At 45.0% G+C, this 25,911-nt stretch overlaps 1 protein-coding gene across 8 annotated transcripts in view; it reads right to left on the bottom strand.

Moving 5' to 3' along the window:
• The window catches only part of MECOM (MDS1 and EVI1 complex locus), a 568,506-nt gene that overhangs the window by 411,738 nt on the left and 130,857 nt on the right, over positions 1 to 25,911 (bottom strand). The gene's annotated exons all lie outside the window — the stretch shown is intronic.

Here is a 25,911-nt window from a genome sequence, read left to right as displayed (position 1 = left end):
CTTCAGGCCTCCATGACACCTGTGTGTGTGCGCGCGCGCGCACACACACACACACACACACACACACACACACACACACCCCAATACACCTTTGATGAGTTAATGGACTATATGCCCAGAGGAGAGCCCATCACCAACTCCTGATGCCTCTGTGTAGACCCTATTTCTTCTTGAGGTCCAGAAGCCCCGAATGCCAATACAATTTGAAGAGTCTTCTTATGTAACATCTTAATTTTTTTTAATTGGTCGAAAATATATATAAGATGAAATCCAATACTTTAGTAATTGTAAGTGTGCAGGTCAGACACATTAAGTACACTCTCATAAGTGCCCAACAATCACCAATACCTACCTCAAGAATATCTTTATCATAATAAACTGATATTTTTTCATTTTAATAAAACATTAATTTCCCTTTCCTCCATACCCCTAGAGCCCCTTTCAAAATCACTCACTGTCCTGCTGCCTGTTTTTATATATTTATCTACAATAGATATCTTATATATGTTAAATCGAACATTACTAATCTTTTTGTGCATGGCTTATTTTCCTTAACATAGTACTTGCAAGGCTCATCCTTTTTCTTCCTTGTAAGGTTGTATAATACTCATTGGTGTGTTTGTACTATATTTTGTTTACAGGTTCATCTGCTGGTGGAGGCTCAAGTCACTCCCATATTGGGGGGGGTTGTTTTGTTTTGTTTGTTTGTTTTGCTTGTTTGTTTGTTTGTTTGTTTGAGACAGGGTTCTCTGTATAGCTTTGATTGTCCTGGGCTCACTTTTGTAGACCACGCTGTCCTCGAACTCACTACCATCCACTGTGTAATGCTATTAGTACAGCCCTTTTAGGCTGAAATATATATAACTGTTTCCAAGAGCCAGTGAGAATCAAACTCAAAAGTCTACCAACAGCAGTCTGTCGGTCCATGCCAGGTCCCTGTGTTTTCAGTTGAACCAAGAAACTGGGCTCAGCATCTCTTTACTCCCTTTGTAATTGCACTAATGCCAGAAGATGCTCCACTCATTTCTGATGAACTGGTTCAGTCTCTTTGGCTCAATTACAAATGAGTCAAAATCCTCCTGCACACTGATCTGTGACACACATGATGCTAATTAAGGTCAAACAAGGTGTTTCTTCCTGGGCTTTTCTATACCATTACCCATCTTTTGCTACCCGGGGCCTCAGACCAGCACACTGTGGAGACTTTGGTCCTGAGTGAGGCTGCCGCAGACCCACACAGTCACCTTGTGATTTAGGACAGGGGAAGGCTGACTTTTTCCCTATTTCCTGTTTCTTGCTCTCAGGGCAGCACCTGTCACCAGCCGTCATGGCTTTCTCAGGTTTGCTTTTGAGCCCCCTTTGCTTTCCTCCTCATCCTTGCACTAGGGTTTATCAGAGGAAACACTTGCCCTGCCAAGGATGGCCTCCGTGCTGGGACAGATTAATCCAAGTTGAGTGAACTTCCTCCAGACAGGGGACACTAATTATTACGACGGCACTTAGAACACAATGCAAGCTGACATCTCACAGACCATTCCCTGCCAACTCTGCATTGTCTTAATGTCAGACCCTGTCAGTTCCCAGCCTTAATTACGTCCTGTTTACAAACATTAGGCCTGACTTCACATGAAGCCTTAACAAAGGTTGACAAAGGTCAGGGTCACATGGCAAGGATGTTATCTGTCTGTACTCTGCTCTGATAAAGCAGAGGGAGCCGGCTGATGCCAGAGATAGGTCCAGAGCACAAAAGTGCAGGGTGGCCACCCGGGTATCTAATCTCCGCGGACACATTTCCATCCAGTCCGCTCAGCTTTGGGGCAACAAGAGGGAGTCCAATACAGAAGGCCAAATTGGTACTCCCTGATAGCTGAGATCCCTGAAGGGCAGGCAAGGGTGTCCCAGGAAGGGTCATGTCACCCTAAGCCACTGACTCAGGAAAAACAAACGCAAACCACACACACACACACACACACACACACACACACACACACACACACACTCGTGCAAGTAGTTAGTTCTCATTATGTTTGTTGTGTGTACATGTGTGTATTTGGGATGTGGTGGCGAGGGGTGGGTATCAGCTGCACATGTGTGCCTGTGGAGACCAGAGGACAACCTCCAGTGTCACTCCAAAAGAACTTCCCACTTCCCACTTCCCACTTTGTATTTTGAAACATAGCCTCTCCTTCGTCTGAGGCTCACCTTTCAGGCTAAGCTGTTTAGCAAGTAATCCCCTGGGACCCTTCTGTCCTCTGTCTCCCTAGCTCTGGACTCACACGTGCCTATGACCACACTAAGATGGAACCAGGTCCCCATGCTTGCAGGGAAAGCTCTTCACTTACTAAGCTATCTCCTCAGCACTCCTTGTTATTTTTTAAATGTTTTTATGTTAGGGTCCATAAACAGGTTCTTACAAACAAACAAACAAAATTCTTGTTTAGATCAACTACATATGCTAAATTTTTAAGTAGTTCACTAAATACCCTTTCAAATCCATCAGACTTAGCCTTTTTTTTTTATTTCAATAGATTAAAATGATAGTTAATGTCCTAAGTCATAATCACTGATTATTTTTTATGTTGCAGCCTTATTGGTCCCTTGTCAAATTTCTGTATTTACAAATAGGGCGATAACAGCCTAACGGAGTTGGGAATGTCAGCGTATATGATAGTAAGATGATCCTGTAGAAGGAAATTCTCTTGCACCAAGACTAGGGTTCTTGCCCACACTCTGAGGAGTTAGCTTTTCTCGCTTGCACTTTGCCTTCTTCCTATTCATGTGAATGGCTAGTGACTAGACATTGGGGTAACAGACACCATTTGCTCCTTCCAACACACCCCTCTCCAGCCAACTGTCTTTTCCTGTGACAGCTCCCTATCTTCCAACACATACATTTCTTTAAATGGCCCTCTCTGGATACACTGATCTAAACCTTGAAATTCCGGTAATGATCCCAAAAGTGTATTGAGATAATCGAGTGAAAGGCTTGGGCCTTACCCATTTGATTTTTCTTGCACTATCAAGACTTTTCCTGTGCCAGGCCATCTGCTCCTCCATACACCCCTTGCCTGGACAACAGCTGACTGACAATGTTGGTTTAACTGGATTCCGAGGCTCACACTGTTCTTAGCTACGGTCTTTGCCCCCTTTCTCATCCTTTCCTCCCTGCCACACATCACACTGCCAACACCTAAGCCAGGCCAATTGCTTAATCACCTCCCAAGCTTAGTAATCCTACGTCAGTGGTTCTCAACCTTCCCAGTGCTGTGACCCCTTAAAACGGTTGCTCACGTTGTGGAGACCCCCAAACATAAAATTATTTTGTTGCTACTTCGTAACTGTAGTTTCACTACGAATTGGGATGTAAATATTTGACATGCAGGCTATCTGATATGTGGCCCTGTTGGGTGTGAAGAAACACCACCACGGGGCTTTCATACATTGCCACCAGTGGGCAAGTCTGCATTTTCCAAGTTTAGTCCTAACTCCTTATCTTTCCCTCTTCCTCATCTCTGCAGGCTGCATCCATAACACGCTGCCCATAATGACATACAGAGGCTGAGGGCCAGTGACCATCAGGGCTTTCTTCCTCCCCAGACCTCTCCTCCTGGATGAAAGAAGCACCAGTCTCCTGATGCCCAATCTTCAGAGCATCCTTTTTCAGACTCAGTACTTCACTCTGGTAAAGAACTCGACCTTGGTCATTGTCCTCCTCATGGCGGCACCATGGCCGTCATTTGTAACATTTGGTGAGTAAGCAGATGCAGGACAGAGGAGTCGGCTCCATTGGTTAAAGCACTTCCTGTGTGGGCTTGAGGACCTGAGTCTAGATCCTCAGCATCCATAATTTCTTTAAAGAGGCTGGGTAATGCAGCATGCTCTACCACCCCGGTGACTTGGTAAGGTGGGGTGCACAGGAACATGCAGATGTCTGGGGCCTGCCGGAAGTCTAACCAGCCAATGGGCTGCATGTTTAGTGAGGGATCTTGTCTCAAAATCTAAAGTAGCATTTCATGACACTTGGCTTCATCCTCCAGCCTTTAAGCTCTATTTGGGGGGGGGGGGGAGGTGGGTCTTACTGTGTATCCCCAGATGTTCTGGAACTCACAGAGATCCAAGTCGCTCCACCTCATTACTGCAGAGATACATGCCACCAAAGCAGCCTCGGCTCTTACCTTCTTTCTGCCCTCTCTTCTGCAGGGTTTGCTAGGCCTTTGAGGGATGAGGATGGTGTGCATGACGCACTGTGTGCCCATTAGTCACGTATTCTAGTCACACTTAGATACAACTATCTGCATCAACCATCACCTTCTACAATAAAGGAGCTTCTTTGCCCAAAGCTGAGAGCAACACTAGTCTATGGACCTAAACATAAATACGTAAAAGGTCCTCCCATCCGGATGTGATCTTGACGTTGTAACCATGGACACACAGCAGCTTCAGCTGCCCGTGACAGAGAGAGGTTTCTCTGCAGCCTCATCCCTTCCTAAGGAACTAATGACTGTTAGTAGTTGCTGACGTAGAGGGTGTCATTTTATCTAATTCGGTAGCCACCAGCAGACTAGATGGGAAACAGTTTAGAGGGAAAGGAAGGGAGATGCTGGAGGGTACCGGGAGGTTAGCAGCATCACAGTACAATGCATTGATGATCGAAACTGCCATAGGTAAAGATGGAGAGCAATAGAGGAAGATGCCCAGGATCAACTTCTGCCTTCCACATGTATGTGCATACACATACACACAGGCGTGCACAGGCACGCGCATGTGCACACACAGTCACTCAGTCAATAAGCAGTAAATAGATGGATGAAAATGAGCATCTCAGTGAACCCATGAATTTATAGACAGACTCTGTAAAAATCACTGCTCTTACCATTTCTTTCCCCGTCATATCCCAGTTCCTGTTTGCCACTTCTCTTCTCACCACCAGCCCAGTTTCCAAGGCTTCCACTGCCAGAGTCTGTATTACATGGTTGCATTAGCTGCCTTAGTTTCCCCCCGTCTAATCCCTCCCAATAAAAGCACTAATCAATAAGCACACCACTTCAGTCTTACCTAAAAGCACAGACCCTTTGCAACTATCCTATCACGTATTCTAGCTTGTCACATAAAAATGTCAAGTAGCTCTAGGCCCGGATCCAGCTCCTGCCAAGCGTGACCTATTCCGTTGCCCCAGGATGACAATGAAATGCTGTTAACTACCTTTCAACTGCTACCCTCAGAACAGGTGTGCATCCTATAATGCTCTGTGCTCCAGACTAACTCACAGGAGATTATGTAATGGGGAACCAGATCCAAGATTGGTGTTGGGACTCTTGTGTCCGTCTTGCTCCTGCGTTGAGCACATACACGAAGCAAAGGCAGTTGAGTCTGCCCATCAAGTAGGACGGGGAGCTCTCTCTCAGACAGCAGACTTGACTTATGGCCGTAAAATTAAGGTTTTAGTGAAATTGAACCAAAATCGCCAGGTGTGAGACTATTTAAACTGCTATGTTCACTGTGGCTAGCTGCACAGCCCTGAAGGCCATAGTCACTGAAGGCTGGAAACTTACTTTAAGATGTTTCCACTGAACAACTGGACGTTTCATTTTTTTTTTCTGTGCCTGATAGCCAGCAGTGAAACAGCCAATAGGAGTATTTATCAATTAGTAGGAGGAGTAGACGTGGCAGGTCAAGAGTGAGTGGGGAGGGGGGAGGAGAGGGGGGGGAAATGAATGGAAGAATGAATTCTCTCTCTGCAAAACCTTGAGGGGGCATGATAAAGTTGGCTGTCTGCATGCATTACAGGAGAATTTAGTACTAAGTACAGTTTAAAGACAGACAATAATCATTCGTTTCCCAGGCCGCATTGACACATTAATGGCTCCGTTCATAAGTCTTAAGACAAGATTAATAATTAAGAGCATTAAAAACATCAGGCACACTTGCAACCTCTTCACTCCCCTGAAAAATAACTGCCCTGCCATTTGTCAGGGGTTGTTTTCTGTTCCCTCCATTTGTCACTTCTTTGCTGTGTACAGCTTACTGCCCCATCAGAGCTGGGTAACAGCCATGGCTAATGCCTCTGGAAATATACACCTGATAGTTCACAACAGCCCCATCCATAGCACCATGCTTAACTAACCCAAACACAACAAAAATCCAGTTTGAGGAGGAAAGGATTTAAAAGGGTCATGGAGGGAAAAAAAATCCTACTTTGTCATTTGGACACGTACCAAGGCACAAAGTCTAAGAGATCGCTAGAATTCTTAATTCCAATGAGAAGGATCTTTCCAAACAGGAAAAAAAGAAAAAGAAAAAAAAAAAACACTGACATAACCAAAATCTCTACAGCAATTAAGCACAGAGTCAAAAAAATAGCATTTTGCCAAATAATTTATGTTGTGAACTTCCCATCACTGGGATAACGTGGGTTGCTGGGACAGGCTGGAGGTAAAGATTTAGCTTGCAAGAAGCAGGTAGCAGAGGACAGAGGCTCTGATGATACAGACCTAGGCAGGAGCCCTGAGCACTCAGAAAAAGGGGTAGGGATGGGTGGGACAGCAAACCCTGAGGCCTGGCTATCAATACTGTGCCTTTGATTCAGGTGTCTGGGTCCCAGATAAGGCTATGTGTAATTTACAAGTGTTGGCTATGATTACAGAAATGCCCTGCCCTTGGAATGCATACAGGAGCTGTCCTCCATCCCTTCCTCAGCACAGCAGGGACAGTCCTGTGTGTGTGAGCATCACTGGTAATATGAGAAGGCAGGGGCTGGGTTGAGTGGTGATGAGGCCTCCTACTTATCAGACTTGGGCATCAGTCTCTTGAAGTACACTTAATAATCAATTTTCCGAAATATCCAGTTCTACTCCTAAAATAACTAAGCATAGGGAATATAATTATTTGGGCCCCTTTGTCGGTAATTTTTTAAAAAATGGTTTTAACAGATAATTCTGCATAATAATAAAGAAGAAAAGGGCAGCTCAAGACTGCCCATGGTATCCCCCCTACAGCATCCCCCCCACCCCCACCCCCGACTCCCCATATCTGACATCTGGAAGAACAGCTGCTTCCTCAGAATATGTCAGGGCAGAACCAAGCAGAGCCCCTGCCTGAAAGGCCCCACCTCACCTCTGGTTTCAGCACCATGGCAGCTCTTCTGGGTCCTCCTGCTCCTCTGTCCTTCTAGCCAAAGGTGGAGGGCGTGAGAGGAACGGCCAAGGGACCTGCTAGGCAATCTTGTCCCAGGCCAGACCCCAGGAACAATATTATTCTACGCTCCTATGACAGTTCCAACTCACTCGCTCCATTGAGCCAGCCCGTGTTTTGGGCAGCTGGGAACTGGCCAACTCCAGAGGGGCCTGCAGCCTAGACAAACAGCAGCCATGCTTTATTGATACAAAGTAAATACTCAGTGCCACCATACAAAGTAAACAGTGGTATCTCCATTTTACAGGGGAGAAAATTAAGGTAATCTATTTAGCAGGTTATAGTTAGCATTTAACCTCTGTTTGTCTGACTCCAAGACATTAACTTTTTTTTCCTTCTGGGACAAGGTTTTCCCCCACTACACTCATCTGCCTCCTGAGTCCTACTTTAAGCTCATACTCAAGAGGGAAATACAGTAAATGTACTCTTCCACATTCAAACAAGGCATCTGGAAATGAAATCCTTTCTGTGGGGGGTGGGGGTGGGGAGCTTTACAATTTAAGCTCAATAGCTTTAAAGTCGAAAGCAAGAGCTTGACTATTAAAGGGCAAGTATCCCAGCAGTCTCTTGCCCCACCATGCTTTGCACCGGGAGCCTCTGCAAGAAGGCCTTGCAAGATTGGCTTGTGCTTATAAAAATAAATATATTAACATTGCGTAGAACTTTCCACAGAAATAGTTCAAAGCATTTCTCGAATACCAGACTTGTTATTTGCTTGAGGAGAAAAGAATTTTGTGAACAAACTTTAAGAAGCATCTCTTCAACAGTCTAGCTTCCTTCTTCCGGAAAGAAGGTAACATTCTTCCTGAAGCATTGTAACACACACACACATCGACAGTCACACTCCCATGTGCGAGCACACGCACACACAAATGCTGTTAAAGATCAAAATGCATGAGAAGTATTTAAAGAAATTCAATAGAAATATGGGTGCTACCATTTGAATGCTAAATAATCCTAATGTCCATTCTTTCCACTGACGAGCTGAGGGTCGGGGAACGTAGTTTAATCAGCAGAGAGCTTGCCTGGCCTGCATAGGTCTCATCCCAGACTACACACACTGATGGCGGTGACTTGGGAAGCAGAGGCAGGAGAATCTCCAGTTTACCGTCATCCTTAACTACAAGGCTCCTCCAGCCTACACAACATCATGTCTTAAATTTTTTAAAATAAACTTAAGTAAAGATACACAAAGTAGAATTTTTATAAATTATTCTATAACAATATAATTATCATTAGTAGCCGCTAAATGCGACATCCAGGGGTTAGTGTTTAAAATGAGTAAGATATTGGATACCATCTCCTGTGCCACTCTTTGTAGAAAAGGGACACACACAGTCACTCACTGTGTAACACAACTGACACTCACCTTCCGTTAGGGGAGCAGCTTTGATTAGGAAGAAATCACTTTCTTCTAACTTGACCCTATCTGATTTTTATTCATATCAAGAGAGTAAATGAACTGATTTCCTCCATCTCTTTTTCCAGGTCTGTTATCTGCCCACTTTGAAAAATAAACACCCACTTTGCAGCTGACGTCCGTGGGCGACGGCATCACAGAAGCCCCGTGCAGAGCTTCATTATCTTAGCTCACGTTCCTTGCTGCTGCCCCACACCTTACACTCAGCGCCCCAGACCCACATGTCAGACAGAGAGGCAGACCAAGCCTGACTCCAGAACCAAGCTCAGACTCAGCATGCTGCAGAACCTCTCTCATAGTTTGCTTTCTGTGTAGGTTTGGAACATAGGCAATCCATGTTTCTAATGCCATAGGGACATGCCTATCTTCCTGGCTGTCTACGGGAGAATTTGTCTTCTCCTTAGTCTGATTCTTTAAGAAGAAACTGAACCCTAGATACTTTAGATCAGAAAGCATCTGAAATCAGAAGCAACCTACACTTTCGAAAACAAGCAACAGCAGACAATATTCAGGCAGATGAAAACAGTGTATTCGAGTTATTAGGAAATCATCTTGTGGCATAAACCAATAGGAGCTTTCTCAAGTCACCGAACAACTGAAGTCACATGAAGGTAACCAGTTGTCATCCCAGACAACACTGTGGGTGAAACCAGTCAGTGATCAAAGTAAGCATCTAAAATACCAGGAGCTGTGAAACGAAAATAGATGATAGACAGATAGACAGATAGATGGATAGATGGATAGATGGATAGATGGAGAGATGGATAGATAGATAGATAGATAGATAGATAGATAGATAGATAGATAGATAGATAGGCCAGTAATTATAACCATCATTGCCATGGCAAGAAGCCCTAGGGAGACTAAGACCTAGGTGATGTCGAGGCCACTGTCACCTCTTACATCTTGGTGTCTACCCAGATTTGCTGGCTCCATTGGTCTCCTGGGGGGGCTCCTGACCCCTCCAGGTCCAACTCTTCCATAAGACTCCCTGTGCTCCATCCCAGAGTTTGGCTGTGTGTCTCGGCATCTACTCGGATCCCCTGCTGGGTGGAGTCTTTCAGGGGACCTCTATGGTAGGCTCCCTTCTGTTCCTTCTCTTCAACTGCCTCTGGTACCTATTCTATTTGTCCTTTGGGATGAGAATTAAGTGGAGGAAGTGGATGCTGCAGAGACTGATGCACCAACCAAGAACCATGCATGGCGAAGACCTAGACCCTCTGCTCAGACGTAGTAGATAGGCTGCACAGTGTCCTTGTGGGTCCCATAATATAGGGAGTAGGGACCTACTTCTGACATGGACTCTGGCCCCCCACACGTTGATCACTTCCCCCTGGTGGAATGGCCTTGCCTGGGTACAGAGGAAGAAGATACAGGCAGTCCAGGTGAGACTTGATAGGCTGAAGTCAGATGTTAGGGGAGGAGGGCTCACTTTTCTGAGGACTAGGGGAGGGAGAGAGGGGGTGTGAGGGAGGGAGAAGGAGATTGGGAGGTGACAAGGGAGGGGTCTACAATTGGGATGTATAGTAAACAAATTAAAAATTAAAAAAGAAGACGACCCATTTTAAAAAAAATCTTGGTGGCTACTTCCAGAGGAGCTGCTTGGCCTAGGGAGGAGGTGAAGCTAAGAAAGTCTCCATGGCCGTTGTATTTCAGGGAGAGATTAACTAGAACTGACGCCTGCTCATAAGTGGATGGATTTATCTAAGTACTGTGAGTGGTTGTGTTGCTGCTTCCCAGCAGATTGTATCTTCTAAATTTGTGACTACTAACCCAATTTGCACTGTAGACATTTTGAATTATGAGGAAAAGAAGTTACCGCTCCATTGTCCTAGGACCAGTATCTAGGAAGAAGAATGGTTTCCAGGGGGTTTATACAAGTAGACTCTTCCTTCTGGGGGCAGAAGAAAAGATACCCTGAGCCCTAACACTTTCCAGCAGTCTATTAGACAAAGGGGGGGGGAGCTTTATGGAATTACTGCTATTTTCACAACATTAGCAGTTCCAGCATAAAACGTAGCTCATAAAAATGTCCCCAGACAACAACAGGTCAATGAGAGCCCAACGAATTCTACCCATCCATTCAGCCAAGCACTGTGCTAGGTACTAAGAGTCCATCCACAAAAACGACATACAGGGCCCTTATCCTAAAGCAATTTATACATCGCAACAGAGAAGGAAGACACCAAGCATCTAACTACACAGAGCAACTCAATCAAAGTTACGTGGAGAAGGCGGTGACAGCTGTAGTCTTGGCAACCTCCAAATTAATTTAAAGGCATCTAGCTCCCTGTTAGGGTGAAAGCATCCCCCAAGTGCTCATTGGAAAATAAGGTTTGGGAGCTGCTGGGGGTCTGGTTCCACCATCCATCTAGTACTTGGACTCACTGTGAGATCCGAGCACCAAGTTCACACTGATGGCAACCAGAGGCCGGTAGGCCCTCATAGGCTCACATCCGCAACCATTTAAATACCTGTGTGGACTATTACACTCTCGCTTGCTTTCTGCTGCTGCCTTTTCTTTTCCACCATCCTTCCCGTGCCCATACTCACTCCAAGGATGAATAAGTCCCTCACCCTGGCAGCCACAGTGACAAATTCTTGCCTCGTTTCCTTTTCTGTAACTAATAGGAGAGAAATAGGAATATTTCCCTAAGCGTAGATAAGGGCTTTTATCTTTTAAGGAAAACAGATAGGTACCCCTGACCCCGACTGGTTTTAAGTATAACTCCTATGGTCTACAAAGAACCTTGAAACTGGAGACTTCTGGCTGAGGAGACAGTTCAGTGGGTAAAGGTGTTGTTGAGTAAACCTGGGGACCTAGGTTTTAACCCCAGAGTCTGCATTGACCAAAGCTATTTGGCACTTGTGTGCACTTGTACTCTCAGTACTGAGTAGGGAGGATCTAAGGCTCCTGGCCAGTCAGCCCATTGGAATCAGTTAATTCTAGGCCATTCCTCTAAAAGCCAAGTGGACAGAGAAATGCACATGAGGAACTGTTATTCTGAAGCTGACTTCTAGCCTCTGTGTGCAGGTGCATACATGTCCAGGCACACATACACACCCCACATATAGAATACATATACACACATGCAGAAAAAACCTAGAGAATCACATTATCTGAGGCTTGAAATAATTCTTAACATGAATCTCACCCAGCCGGCTGAGTGCTGTTGATCTGTGAGGGCCTCGGTTATTTGACTTTGGCTATATGGAATATGGCAAGACGAAGACACACGGCAGAGAAGCATTGGCTAAATAGAAAGTAGCTAAATACACCAGCTTTTGTACAAATGCCCATCTGTGTAAAGTCTCGGTCTCATTAAGCCATGTGTTTTTTCTCTGGAAAGTCAAGTACCAAAGTAGTACGTAGAACAGCTTGGTGTACTCTACTCTAAAGGGCCCAACTTAGTACCTGACTCTTGGCAGAGGCTTCGCTTTTAGAAGGAACCCTTCATAAATAAAAAGAGGGTTCAGCATGGTTTCTGGCTCACAAATCCAGGTGCTTAAACAATTAAAAAACATCTCAAACATAATTTGCCCTTTAAAAAGCAAAACCCCTCCCATTTGTTTTTTGTTTGTTTAGGGTTTGTTGTTGTTGGGTGTGTGTGTGTGTGTGTGTGTGTGTGTGTGTGTGTGTGTGTGTGTGTGTGTGTGACTACTGACTAAAGTGGGCACTGATTTGTTTTGGCTCTTCGTCATCCTCTCTGCTTTGAGTCCACCAAATATTTTTCTGGAGACAGCCTCCCACCCCACCGAGACTTGGTGCTCAGATGGGGTTGACTTCATCATGTCTCACCCAGAGTCCCGAAGACAGCATACAACATAGGCCTGGACAGTAGAAACATTTTACCCACAGCCACTGTTAATGATCCAGAGTTGGAAATGGGACCCAAGCCAGGCCACAGTCTATATCCTGCACTTCCGTGGAAATCACTGGGAACAGCTGAGCTCTTCCTGTTACTAGCTAGGAGGTTCCCAGAATGACAAGCAGAGGAGACATGACCTGGAATGCAAGCGACATGGAAGAATTCCAAGGGCAGAGATGGAAAGGGACTCTGAGCCATAACGATGTCAGCGTCCTGACCTCAGCACCAATCTACCCCAGCCTGATGAGGCAATTTGAGTTGTACTTTTTGCCTTTTCTGAGTACAATTATTTTGACCCAATCTACTCACGCCCCTGGTCCAATTCTGTTCCCAAGTTCCATCTTCTTGGGCCTCTAGGACAATGGACAAGCCACCAAGTTGAAAATCATGGCAAGCAGAGGCGACTCAGCCCTCACGAGTCCAAATCCCCAATGATTTAAATGTCCGTGGACATTACAATTAACTTTCATGTGACTTCTGCCATTGCCTTTTTTGTCCCCGCCATGTTTCCTATGTCCACAGTCACTCCAAGAATGAGTCAACCCCTCTTAACCCTCATAGCCAGAGTACAAACGCTTACCCGTGCCCCTTTCTGTAACTGATAGGAAAGAAATGGCAATAACTCCCTAAGTGTAGGATGGGATTTTTTTTCTTTTTAATGAAAGGATGTAGGGTAGTATTTGCTAGTTTTTAAAACAACTTCTACGATCTACCCAGAGCCTAAAAACTGAAGCATCTGAGCTGGGAGATAGCTCAGTTAGAAAAGGTTGGGCAAGACTAGGGACCTCAGTTCCAACCCCAGAACCCCAAGCAGGTCCCCTAGGCTCCCGACTGTCAGCCTAGCCAACGCAGTGGGTCCTAGGTCTTGGTCTAGACAGTCTTGAGTCACCATCTCTTTAAAGCCTCAGTTGCCTGGGGAATAAAAGACAATGACTACATTTGTCCTGTCCAGTATTAAGATGGCTCTTACCTGGAAGAGCGTGAACATTAGTAAACCAGATCGTTAATATCGAAGCATCTTGGAAAGTAAGCAATGTTTTCACACCTAAGATGACTTTTTTTTAACATCTTGAAGTTATCTCATTTCACATAATAGTTATATTTTCCTTCCATTTCATCAAGTAGTACAATCCAGGTCACTATCCAAAAGACTGTGTTGTCCAATTCTCTAAGCACTGTTATAAAAACTTAAAAGTCTTAATCTAAAACAACAATGCACACATGCTATGTTAAAAAAAAAAGTGTATGTGCTATGGTGGCTTAGATTCTATTAAAATAAGTCTTAAAGCTTAGCTCCTCCCCCCCTCCCCCTTCCCACCCCACATCTGTTTGACTTTGACTTTTGGAAGTCAGGTAGTGATTGAGTCTCTGGTTACTAAGGTGTTGAGCACAGATAAAATCACTCGGCTTTTGGATTGCTATGAAATTAAAGTTTATGCTCAGAGTGCGGTGGATAGACAGCATTCGATGACTGAGAGACACTGTAATCACTGTTAGTAGGGGAAAGAATCACAGAGGACATTTCTAACAGGAAAATATAGCTGCAGTACAACTGACAAGGCAGAGAGGCCTCTTTGCCTGGAATGATCAAGTGGTCACAGAAGCCCAGCAGACTGAGGCAGTGGTCCTGAGGCCAGAAGCCAAAACCAGCCACAGACCTTCCTTCTAAATCTGAGCTATTCTTTCTCTTAAATGCCTTTGAGATACCTCACCGTGGGCACGCAAAGCTCTAAGGGATGTGTCTGTATTTTTATACTCCTGTCTCTCAGTGATCTCTGTGGTCTGAACACTGCTCTTTTGTTCTGGAGAAAAGACACGCTTGTATGTCTGTTTCTATGGATGAGAAAAAGAATCAGAGCTCTCCGTGTATACATGATCACTGGAACAATGATATGTAAAGTGTGCTTGTTTAGTGTGCATGTGTGTGTGTGTGTGTGTGTGTGTGTAGGTGTGTGTAGGTGTGCATGTGGGGATCTATGTATGCACATGTATGTGTGTGAAGGTGGAGGCCGGAAGTGAGCCAGAGGTGCTGTTGCTCAGGCACCACCCACCCTTCCCTTTCAGCCAGGCTGTCTTACTAACCTGGAATGCCCAGATGTGGTTGGGCCGGCTGACCAGAGATCCCCAGAGACCTGCCTGTGTCTGTCTTCTCAGTTCTGGGATTATGAACCTCAGCCATCATGCCTGTCCTTTTGTTTTGGTTTTGTTGTTTTTTTTGTTTTGTTTTGTTTTGTTTACACTAGGGTTCTGTGAATCGAACTCAGGTTGTCATGGTTTCCAGCTAGGTGAGGCGTCTCTACAGACCCTAAGTCCCATCTCATATGGCCATGATGACCTTCCAGTGCCCCCATACATCTGCAGACCAGTGTCCCGGGAGTGCACAGCAGTGGGTGTTCTTGGGCTCTTCCTAAGACCTACAGAGTCAGAACTCCTGTGGGTGGGACCTAGAAATCTAGGCTTTGAATGGAACAGGGCTTCTAATACATGCTGCGCTTTGAGAAAAAATCTGTTTAAGCAGAACCTTAACATCTTTAGAAACAAAATAGCATGTAAGTGGATGCCCTGGCTTCCCGCAGCAATCACTGCAGAGATATCTGCTAAGTGTATGCTCTAAAAATGAGTGTGATCGCTGGCCCTCATGTTAAGACGCCCTGGTTTCTTTTCCTATGGTACTAAAGGCGCACCTGCAGGGTCAGATATCAACATCTATTGATGCGCAGGAGGCCGTCTAGTGACTGGTCAGATCTGTAAAGTTACACACCGAAATGGTAAACAAAATCAATAATTGGTGTGTAAAAATTGCCCCATATACGTACCTATTTGTAAAGGTCCCTGCACTTGTTGCCAGCTCTAGCATTTGAAGACTTAAGAAGTGGGAGCCCCATTTGTCAGTGCTTGCCAGACTGCCTCACCGTAACAGGTCTTGGGAGACAAATATTATATCATATTTAGATGATTTGTTATGCTTGTCTCTGATAGTGATAAAATGAGCACTGTTGAACTCTTATCTTTTCTTTGTATAGAAAATTAACAAACAAGCTTGTCCTAGGTAGAAGAGAATTTGAAGCAATTTGAGCTGCCAGACAAGTCCAGGCAAAACACACGCAGGGGCCAGAGATGCCTGAACTCTGAAACTAAAGGGCAGCGAGAGGTCTTAGGAAGTAAGTGCCTCACTCCTCCTTTGGGGCCCATGGAGGGTGTCATTCTGTCAACAGATTTCAATGCCTGGCTCAGCAGGGGAAGAGACAGAGCAGCTCCCAGAAAGATCAGTGTCCACCAGTGGCACGGCAGCCTCCCAGGGGCAACCCCCATGAAATTCACCCTCACAAAGAACTTGTGGGAAGAAAGAACCACCAGACTAAAGCTGTCACTTCATACCTCACATACGTGGGTCAACATGGCAGATGTGCAGAACGCGAGACGAGATGCTGCACTTACCCCATCGCTAAGTTCCTCAGCATTAGCTAGAACCACGAGGTTGCCTTGTACACTTACTCCCCAGCTTCTTTAGGCTGCTGGTTCACTATATAATATTAAAAACAAAACCACAATTCTAGCCAGATGTTGTAAAGAGAGTTGCCTGCTCAGCAAATAAAAACACCAGACACCACGCGGCAGCCAGCCGTGACCGGTGAACAAGACTAGCACAAGATCAAGCCAGCTAAAATCTAAACATGGGTGGGGGAGGGGGCCGTCATGATGCCCCACCCCTAGTGGAGAAGCTTCTGGCAGTTGATGGATGCAGTAGAGCGTGGGTGGGAGGATCATCTTCAAGGATGCAGCCCTGAGAGGCTGCCATGCTCCATAGGTGGTCCTACACCCATGCACACGTGGGAAGTCCTAGGAGGACTCCATAGGCTTTTTAAAGAGCTCACATAAAGTTGGTGGGTGTCGGGGTGGGGGAAGGTTGGGGGGGGACAATGATGGAAAGATACGGGGAGGGAGCTTCAAGGGAAGGAATGGGGCGTGAATTATGCATGTCCAAAATTCTCAAACAAAAAACAAAAACCTGAAAAAACTTGTAAGACACTCAGTTAAATATGGTTCAAAGATAAACAAATAATATTTTTAAAGTATTTCCCAGATATTTCATGGTATATAATTATACTTTATGCTATAATAGATATATATTTGTGTATACATATAATATATATATATTCACATAGTATTTATATTTATGACATGCTAATATATTTATATATTACACAAAATGCATATTATGTATATTATATTATCTATATATATTATTTATTACATATATTGTAATTATTTTATACAGTTTGTATGTGTAGTATTTTTTTACTTCTGTATTTTGTCTGGCTACATTATCCCTAAAGTTATCAGTCAGAGATTTTTATCATAGAAACAAACACTGCCTGGATGGGAGGGTGTACATGCTGAGATTTTCCATGTGTGTAGTGTTTCCAGATACATTGTGCTGCCTCATAACTTCTCCGTGAGGTAGGATCAAAGTCCTTAATCCCCACTTAACAAGCATAGGCGGTGCAAAAGAGTTGCACAAGGCTACAAAGTAAGGCAAGCTGGGATTCAAATCAAGATCCCCTGGTATTTGGTCGGGGGCTCTGTCAATCACTAAACCAAACAAGTCTATGAGGAGGAATAATTTAAGAGACTGGCTGGAAAGCCTCAGTTCAACAAGCAAAACTACCTGGCGGGGCCATAGACACTTCTGCTCCCGCGCCTAAGTAAGCGCTGATCCGACCGCGCTGTGCACAGGCTGAGAGGGCCAGTACAAAATGAAAGCAAGTTTAGGTTTCACTGGCCTGTTAGGGTCTGACATTTTGTATTTCCAGAGACTAAGCTCAGCTCAAGCCTTTCAGCTCTGGGACCCAGACGGCACCGCGAGTTAAACCCTGGTAGAGCAGCCGTGAGTGCGAAAAGAATGGTTCACTGCCTTTTGTTTGAATTACCTTTATCTCTACATCAAAAAACGAAGGAGAGTTCTGTTTAAGCTCTGTAATAAGACAAGATTCATCACTGAAATACACTCCCAGGAAACAACAGAGTGACAGCAGTATGGTGTTCACTGCCCAGCGCTGGCTGTCTGAATGCAAGCAAAGTGATGGCCTGAAAATCACTCCACGGAAAACTGAGCTAGTTCCTTCTTTAAAAAAAAAAAAAATTAAGATGTATTATGAGCTCAACACACCACTGCTATGACATTCACACTTCAAAGCTTTCTCTCTTCGCCCACGAAAGCAAATGGCCAGCTGTCTCCCCATCGAAAGAAAACGTTTGTGTTTCCACCATCACAGAAACATGCTGATAGGTCTCATCTGCTTGTTCATTCTTAGAAGCTGTGCAAGGAGCAGCAACTGTCTGAGACAGCTGTCTGAGAAGGACATAATCAGAAATCCCAAACTGTCCAAGCTCTGGCAAAGGAAGGATGGAAAGAAGGAAGGAAGGAAAGAAGGAAGGAAGAAAGAAAGAAAGGAAAATTCTAGAGATTATTATTGGGTGATAACATTGGGAATTTTAAAAAGGATATGGCATTATAGCACTGAGCTGTTAGAGTAAGGAATCAATTCAAGGGGACACACAAAATTTATACACTTTATTGATTTTAAATTTTACACACTCTGCTGTATGAGTAAATCTTTTGTAGTTATTCAAATACTTTGAAACACTGTAAATAACATGGACTGTGGGGACTTCAGAACGGCCATTTTTTTCCATACTGAAAGTATACAGCCTTTAATGCATATTAGAAAAAAAAGTGCAGTAACACCATACTGTAAAGATAAGTCAAGTCAAGACTGGCATTTTTGTTTTGTTTTGCCTATAAAAATCGAGCGTGTATCAGGGAGTAAAGTAGGTCTCGGTAGCATTGTACTTAAGGGGAAGCGTAATTAAATTGATCCTATTGTGTTACATAAATCCAACACATCCTGTGCAAGCACAGAAACAGGTGGGTTTTTGCGAGAACAGGCTTTTTACCAATAGCTGTGGAGTTTGCTCCCACAGACAAGAAGACGCAAGAGGAAAGTGCTAGACAATGGGTATCTCAGAATCCATGGTTAAAACTATCTTAGCGCTGAAGGCAACCTGTGTTCCATGTATTATCCCCGAATCCCCGAAGGTAGCGAGGGAGCCTACTTCCAGACTTAGGTCCCTGGACCCTCCCATCTTACTGAAAATACCTACAGGCCTGATCATTTGTAATCTCCAACCACATAGGTAAAATGAAAAGTGACAGATGTGGAGGAGGTGGGAGGAGCTTTATATTTTTATGGCAGTAAGCCCTACTGACACTTAGGGAAACGTTTTGACACATTCAAGTGTGAGTAACAAATCTGTCCACTGACTCATAAGCTGCACACTTACTTAAAGAGGTCTGGTCCAATACATGAGGATCAAAACCCCAGGTACTTAAGTCCATAAAACTCTCCAAAGTAAAATGCACCAGCAGATTGCGTTTTGACCTCCTTGAGAAGAGTAAAGATTTTCAAATGTGTGCCATCTTATTTTCCCATCGCTCTCATTGTCATTCAAATTGGGTTTTCATTTTAAAATCTGTACATCACTTTCTTCTAACTCTGAGAAGCCACAAACCTACCTTTTAGTAATTTAATTTGTATGGCTGTAAAGTAATCTTTATACTCAGGTAAATAAAAACTAGCCACTTTTGGCAATTTTCACTCATATTTACATCATGTGTGAGCCCACTGACCATGTAGAGATGCCCCATCCATGGCCATCTTTGGTCTGTTCCTCTCACTATGTCCCTCCTTAAATGCATACAAAGCTATATAAAATCATGATCCCAGACATTTGTAAAGACTTAAGAGAAACATTGGTGAAAGGGAATAATTTCATACTTGTGAAAAGGGGACAAATGCTCAGTGTGTCTTAACGTGAACTATTGAGAAATCAGACTCTCTGTAAGCAACACTTCAAAGTTAATAGTCATTCATAGGACCTTAAAATGAGAAACCTTCTCAAAATGGGGTGTTTCTAAGGACTAACCAGGTTCTTAGATGGGCCACCAGCATAGGCAACCTTTGTACCCTGAGAGGGAGCAGGGCAGTGTCTGGGTAAGGGTGGGGGTTGAGGAAGAGCAGAGCAAAGAATTCTAACTGGAAGACCTTGAGAAGCTCATTTGGAAACTTCGTTAGTGACTTTGGACTTCATTAAGGCCCGCGTATCACTGTAGCAGCATGATCTAACAGTTTGAAAGCATTTGTCATCGCTGAAAGAAAAACACCATTTCTAAAGGAGTAAAGAGATTGATGCATCACTGTGGGCTACTTAAGCCCCACGCAGCCTCAGCCTTTAGTATCAATCTAAACATGATGACTTTTGCATACGGCGCATAATTAAACATTTTCTTTGCCGGGCTTTCTACAATCCCCAGATGTTTTTCATGGCATCCTCTGAATGTTTTTCTTCATAATTCTGGCCGCCTGCTCCTGAATCTTCAAGTTTGCTTTTTGTTCCTTATATCTTTTCTACAGAGGCTGCATTGTGCCAGAGGCCAGACAAAGCTCTAAGAGCCTGAGCAGCAATAGTCAGGCAGACAGTCTCTCACAACACACACACACACACACACACGTGGGAGCATGGGGGACAAAGACATATACATATGCAGGGACAGGGAGGGGGACAGGCAGGCAGATAGACAGGCAGGAAGGCAGACAGACAGACAGACAGAAAATGAGATGCACACACACACTGGGGGATATGGAACACACACACACACAGTGAGATACACACACACACTGAGGGATGGGGCACACACACACACACACATGCACACAGACAGACAGACAGACAGTGAGACACACACACACTGGAGAATGGGGCACAGACACACACACACATGCACACAGACAGACAGTGAGATACATTCACACTGGGGGATGTGGAACAGACACACACATGTACACAGACAGACAGACTGTGAGATACACACACACTGGGGGATGGGGGACAGACAGACACACACATGCACACAGACAGACAGACAGACAGACAGACAGTGAGATACACATACACTGGGGGATGGGAGACAGATGTACACACACACATGCATAAAGACAGACAGACAGTGAGATATACATACTGTAAGGTGGGGGAAAGACACACATACACAGAGACAGACAGACACTGAGACACACTCACTGTGAGGTGGAGTACACACACACTGTGAGATACAGACATATGCATAGACAGACAGACAGTGATATATACACAGCTGGGGGGATGACGACTACACACACACACACACACACACACACACACACACACTGAGAGATGGGGGCAGACAAACTTACACAGAGAGAACAACAGAGGCAGACAGAGACAGATACAGAGAGAGCGAGAGTGATGAGAGAGAGAGCACACACCATGTCCTTATGCATGAGCCCCACCCTTGTGTGTATATGTGTGTGTGCACATGTGTGTATGTGTGTGCATGTGGGTATGCATGTGTATGTATGCATGTATATGTGAGTGTGAGTGTGTGTATATGCATATGTGTGTCTCCATGTGTGGTAGTCAAAGCCAGAGGCTGATACCAGTTATCTTCCTCTTTTAATTCTCACACTGATTAAAAATTATATTTTTTGTTTGTATATTTATGTATATGTGGGTGGGTACACATGTGCCATGTCTATGTAAAGGTCAGAGGTTCTGTTCTCTTCTTGATTACAAGTGACCCTAGCCACTGAGCCATCTTCCTGTTCCCTCCACATTGTGCTCAGAACACAGCCGTTCACTAAACCTGGAGCTAAGCCGCCTAGCCATAAATCTCCCAACCCATCTCTAGCACTCGATATTACTAGAGCCTCCTCCCCCACACAGCACTCAGCTTTTTGTGTGGGTAGGTGTGAGAGATGTGAACTCAGGTCCTCATAAGCACACAGCAAGCACTCTCTCCACTGAGCCCTCACACCAGCCAAGCCCTGTCTTCTTTACAAGGACTGTACTAACTCGTGACATCTGTCTGTGTATCTGTGAAGTTCTAGTGGGCACACTTAGAGCTGTGTGTGTGTGTGCGCATGCGTGTGCATGTGTGCGTGTAGTACAATGACTTTGGCTATAAAATGCAACAAATAGTTTTCCCCACATTCTGGTGCAGACTTCCTGTGATGCACTGACTCAGCATCTCTTACCTGAAGGGACCAAACTTTCTTCTTCTGAGCAGTGGCCCATTTTCTAAACTGAACTCCTTCAGACATGACTGAAATAATGAAACATTGTCATCCGTTGACTTAGTCACCTACATTCCGACCCAGTGATCCAGGAGACAGCATGGGCGCCATGGTAACCTGAGACTCTACATCTGCCCAGGCCTAGGGCCCATCATCGCCAACACAGAGAGGAAGAGCCAAGACTTGAAAGAGAAGTAAATTAGATGCACTCCATTGTTATTCAAAGATATCCTCGAATTTGCTTTACTCCAACATAAATTTACTCTCTGAAAGTTGACAAAGACAATAAATAACTTGCATTCAAATCATAAGTTTCCTTTAAGTTGAAGTGTTTGAACTTGGGTCCAAGTTCCAAAATGTAATATGTTTTAAAAGTGTTCTCACACTCTTTCCATATTTGTCATCTTGAAATCTGATGATGTGAATGGACAAAATGGAAAGAGTGAGGGAAACGGCTTCCTTATGCTGTTTTCCTCGTTCAACTTCACTTATTTACAGATGGCCAAGTGTTGTGGAGGTGTTTGAAGCCCTCCTAACGCTAAGAAGGGAACTTATCAGAGATTTCAAAGCCCTAGTGTGTATTTCAGAACTCAACAGATGATGTGCCTTAAACAGAAACAATCACCCTGGTAAGGCTTTAAAACATCTGCAGGCCAACAAGAGCAGAGAGAAGCTACCAGGTTCGGGAAACATGGAGACCTTCCCTGTGGCCACTGGCACTAGTCGATGGAACGTGACTGAAACAACACATAGTCTCTAGTGGCCTCTTCTGCGGATGGGTCCCAGGAAACAAAAACATTTTTTAAAGAAACACCAACCCAACTCTTTCTCACCACCTGAACTGCTTCAGGGGAATTTATAATGTGGCAAATATAGCAAAAAGAAAGTTCTGGAAAATAACGTGTCATTGAATAAAAATTCAAAGTGAATTTTTCAAAATCATCAGTTGATCAATGCAGACACCATCTTAGCCTCCAGGACTCCTCACTGTAGTCACAGGATAGAAGAACTGCTAAAGAATCAAAGCCATGGGCCTCATGAGCTCCCAGCACAGAGCCTCCACTATCCAGGCCATGCACAGCGCACAGCCTTGGTGAAAATCCAGAACAGCCAGCCTTTTAAAGGGCCTTTGGCCATGGACACATCTGATCGTCACACTAAAATGAGATAAATCTATGCCTTGCCTTGTAGAGAAAATGCATCTACTGAAACAGTGTGGTGGGTCTCCTAAGTGCTAGCCCTACCCTTTAGGTGGAACCCAGAGGTGTGGCCCGAAGCAAGTAAACAGATCACTGTGTGTATTGCACTCAACACAAGGTAAGACCAGCTCACCTTCCTGCATCCAACCATCTGTGGGTACCACCCACTGTTAGGCACTGTGGGAGACTCTAGAGAGCAGAAACAGAAGCCGCGGGAAATGGTCCTTCAGCTCAAAGAACTATAGGCAGAGAGAAGAGAACAAGTGCAACATGGAGATGCCGCTGATTTTATGAAGCAAGGAAGGGACTGGGAGGAGGCCCCGAGTGAGGACGGCTCATTCTGTGGATGTGGAGAAAATGCCACAAAAGAGGTAGTCCCAGAGGGCAACTGTGTGGCAGCAAAAACAGAGCGATAGGAAGCTGGGGCTGGAAGGAAGGTGTCCCAGGAAGAGAGGAAAGCAGGACACTGGCCTGCAACCTCTCCTGCCTGTGGAAATCACCTGGGTGCTTCCTGAAAACAAACCAAGAGCTTCCCTTCCAGATTCTGGTTCTATGGTCTAATACAGGGGCCTGGAACCTGCGCTTTGACAAGTAGGTTGGTCTAAGGGCATACTTGAAAACTGCCTAACGTGTACCCCAAAAGAAGAAACTCGGAGAGACAGAGCACAGATCTGCCAGTGTGAGCCCACATCTGGCCATACCTCTGATGATCTAAACATAAGAGCCATACTCAGAGATGTAGCAAGGCTTGGCTCCATCCTCTACAGCTATGACCATTTGGGGAGGTCACAGCAGAGTAGCTGGGTGGCGGTACGGGGGGGGGGCCACGGGGGGACGGATGACCCCAGACAGCCCAGCATTCCAGGCCCAGCCCCACCCTGCTACTGACTATAGTTTTGGTGAGTTACTAGCCACACAGGGCCTTAGATCTTCTTCTGGTACAACACACACTTTGCCTCCCTGATATAAAAACCTGGAACCCAACACACTCCGAAGCCAAACTTTTAAGACTGAAATGATGTCACCAGAGGGGGGAGGGGAATATCTACACTACGGAACAGTGATTCATATGCAAACATATTTTAGATATTCTGCAAAAACCTGTGAGAAGGGAAAGATGGAATGTAAATGCATTCTGTGTTTAGATCTGGGTCTATCCCCCAGCATACTTCATAGTCAATCGTGTGTGTGTGTGTGTGTGTGTGTGTGTGTGTGTGTGTGTGTGTGTGTGTAAATATTCCAAAATCCCAAGCACTCTGGTCTCACTTAGAATAAGAGGTAACACCTAAATGCCCATCTCACAGTAAGGAGTCACAGAATAATGTGCATGAAACGCCTGTTTTAATACTTTGCACAGTGTGATAGTTCTCATAATAAAAACAGTATCAACCATTTATTGAAGAGTCAAGCGAACTTGGGGGGAAACAATGATTTCTAACTTGGAGAGTCATGGCTTGCCTGCGTGAGAAAGATATGGACTTTTCCTGAACTGACAGGATCTCTCCTCCTATATGTTGCCACACTAAAATGTCACCTGCGGGTCAGCACTTCAGATCCCCTAGACTCTTTCCCCCTGATTTTCACTCCGGCTCCCCACTAGCTCTCTAGCCTCACACAGGAGTCGGGGCTGCCTGGCCATGACATCACTTACTGTGTGCCAGCAACAGCAGACACGGTAGCTTTCCGTGCCCACTGTCCTCTGGTGCACACGGGACTGCACACTCACCCTAGCGTGCCCGTCATTATTTAGGGGGAGTGGGCCTGTGCCTGAACGTAATTGGTTTGTCTGCCAAAGACACACTTTGCTGACTGTCCCAGGAAGTTTCTGGTCTCCCAGCACAAGAAAAATAATGGGAGTAAAGGAGCATTGCTGAGGCCGAGAGTGGTGGGTAAGTGTGTGCTAGGCCCTACACTTAAAGGGCATTGTGATGTTTTAAAACATTTGTCTCTATTATCTCTCATTTGATCCTCTTTATAACACCATGACAAAGGCAAGCTATTCCTCTACCGCTGGAGAGCACACACTACTGAGCATCAGAGAAATTAGCCAGCCTAGTCATGTGGCCTCTAAATACAAAGATGGAAGGCCTTCTCACTCTGGGACAAGACCCTCTACTGCTGCACACCTGTGACTTTTCATGCTATATTTACTTTGACATTCATTAAGAGTATGTGGGGGTTCCAAAGCCTTCCATGTAGACGACAACTTTTGACACCTGTGGAATTGAATCCCACATAGCTATACAGCCTGATGAATACATTTATCAATCTGTTTCTTCAGGGGACCCTGGATTCTAATGTCACCGAAGAACCAGTTGGCTCCCTTTTGGCTCCCATTAGGAGGAGCTGTAAGCCATGCAGAGTCATCAGGCAGGGATGGGTCAGAAGGACCCCGGATCCTCGCCATGGATTTTAACCCTGACTTTGCCACAGAACTGCCTGACAGTCCTTAGTGAGGCCTCAAAAGCCACAGCCCAATGGTTTTGAACCCTTAACCTGAGATGATCGCCTCTAAACTCACGTGAATGTATAGCAATCACCACAAAGCTTAGCTAGGAATCCACACAGATGCCCTGAGTAACTGCGACATCTCTTTCCCCAGGTCAGTGTTATTAAACATTTGCACTCATGAAATCTCATTATATAACACAGCATGCTGTGTTGCCTAGTCCTCAAGGTTTTCTAGTGCAACGGGTCAGGGCAGAACCTGACAATCTGCGTTTTCATGTTTCCACCTAGTGAGGCTGCTGCTGCCACCACCACAGTTTAAGAACTACCAGTCTTGAGCCAGGCATGCCTGTCATGGGGTCACTGAAAGAGAAGGCATGGGCTAGAACTCCCACCCTAGAGAAGGATGCTGAGCTGTGAGGCACCAACACAGTAACTTAGAGCAACACCATGCAGCTAGAAGAGCAAGCGTGAGACTTGTCATCCTGACCCTGTCACGTCCTCAGGACCATGGACATGTCACGGTAGAAGATGCTGTTGTGTAAACACTTTATCCAAGCCCCCTTATAAGTCAGCCCTTGAGACACTCCCACAAAAGGATCCTCCCTTCC

The sequence above is a fragment of the Acomys minous genome, assembly GCF_964271855.1.
Source record: "Acomys minous genome assembly, chromosome: 19".
NCBI lineage: Eukaryota > Metazoa > Chordata > Mammalia > Rodentia > Muridae > Acomys > Acomys minous.
The sequence above is the reverse complement of the archived record's forward strand: the minus strand, read 5'-3'. Positions and strand labels throughout refer to the sequence as shown.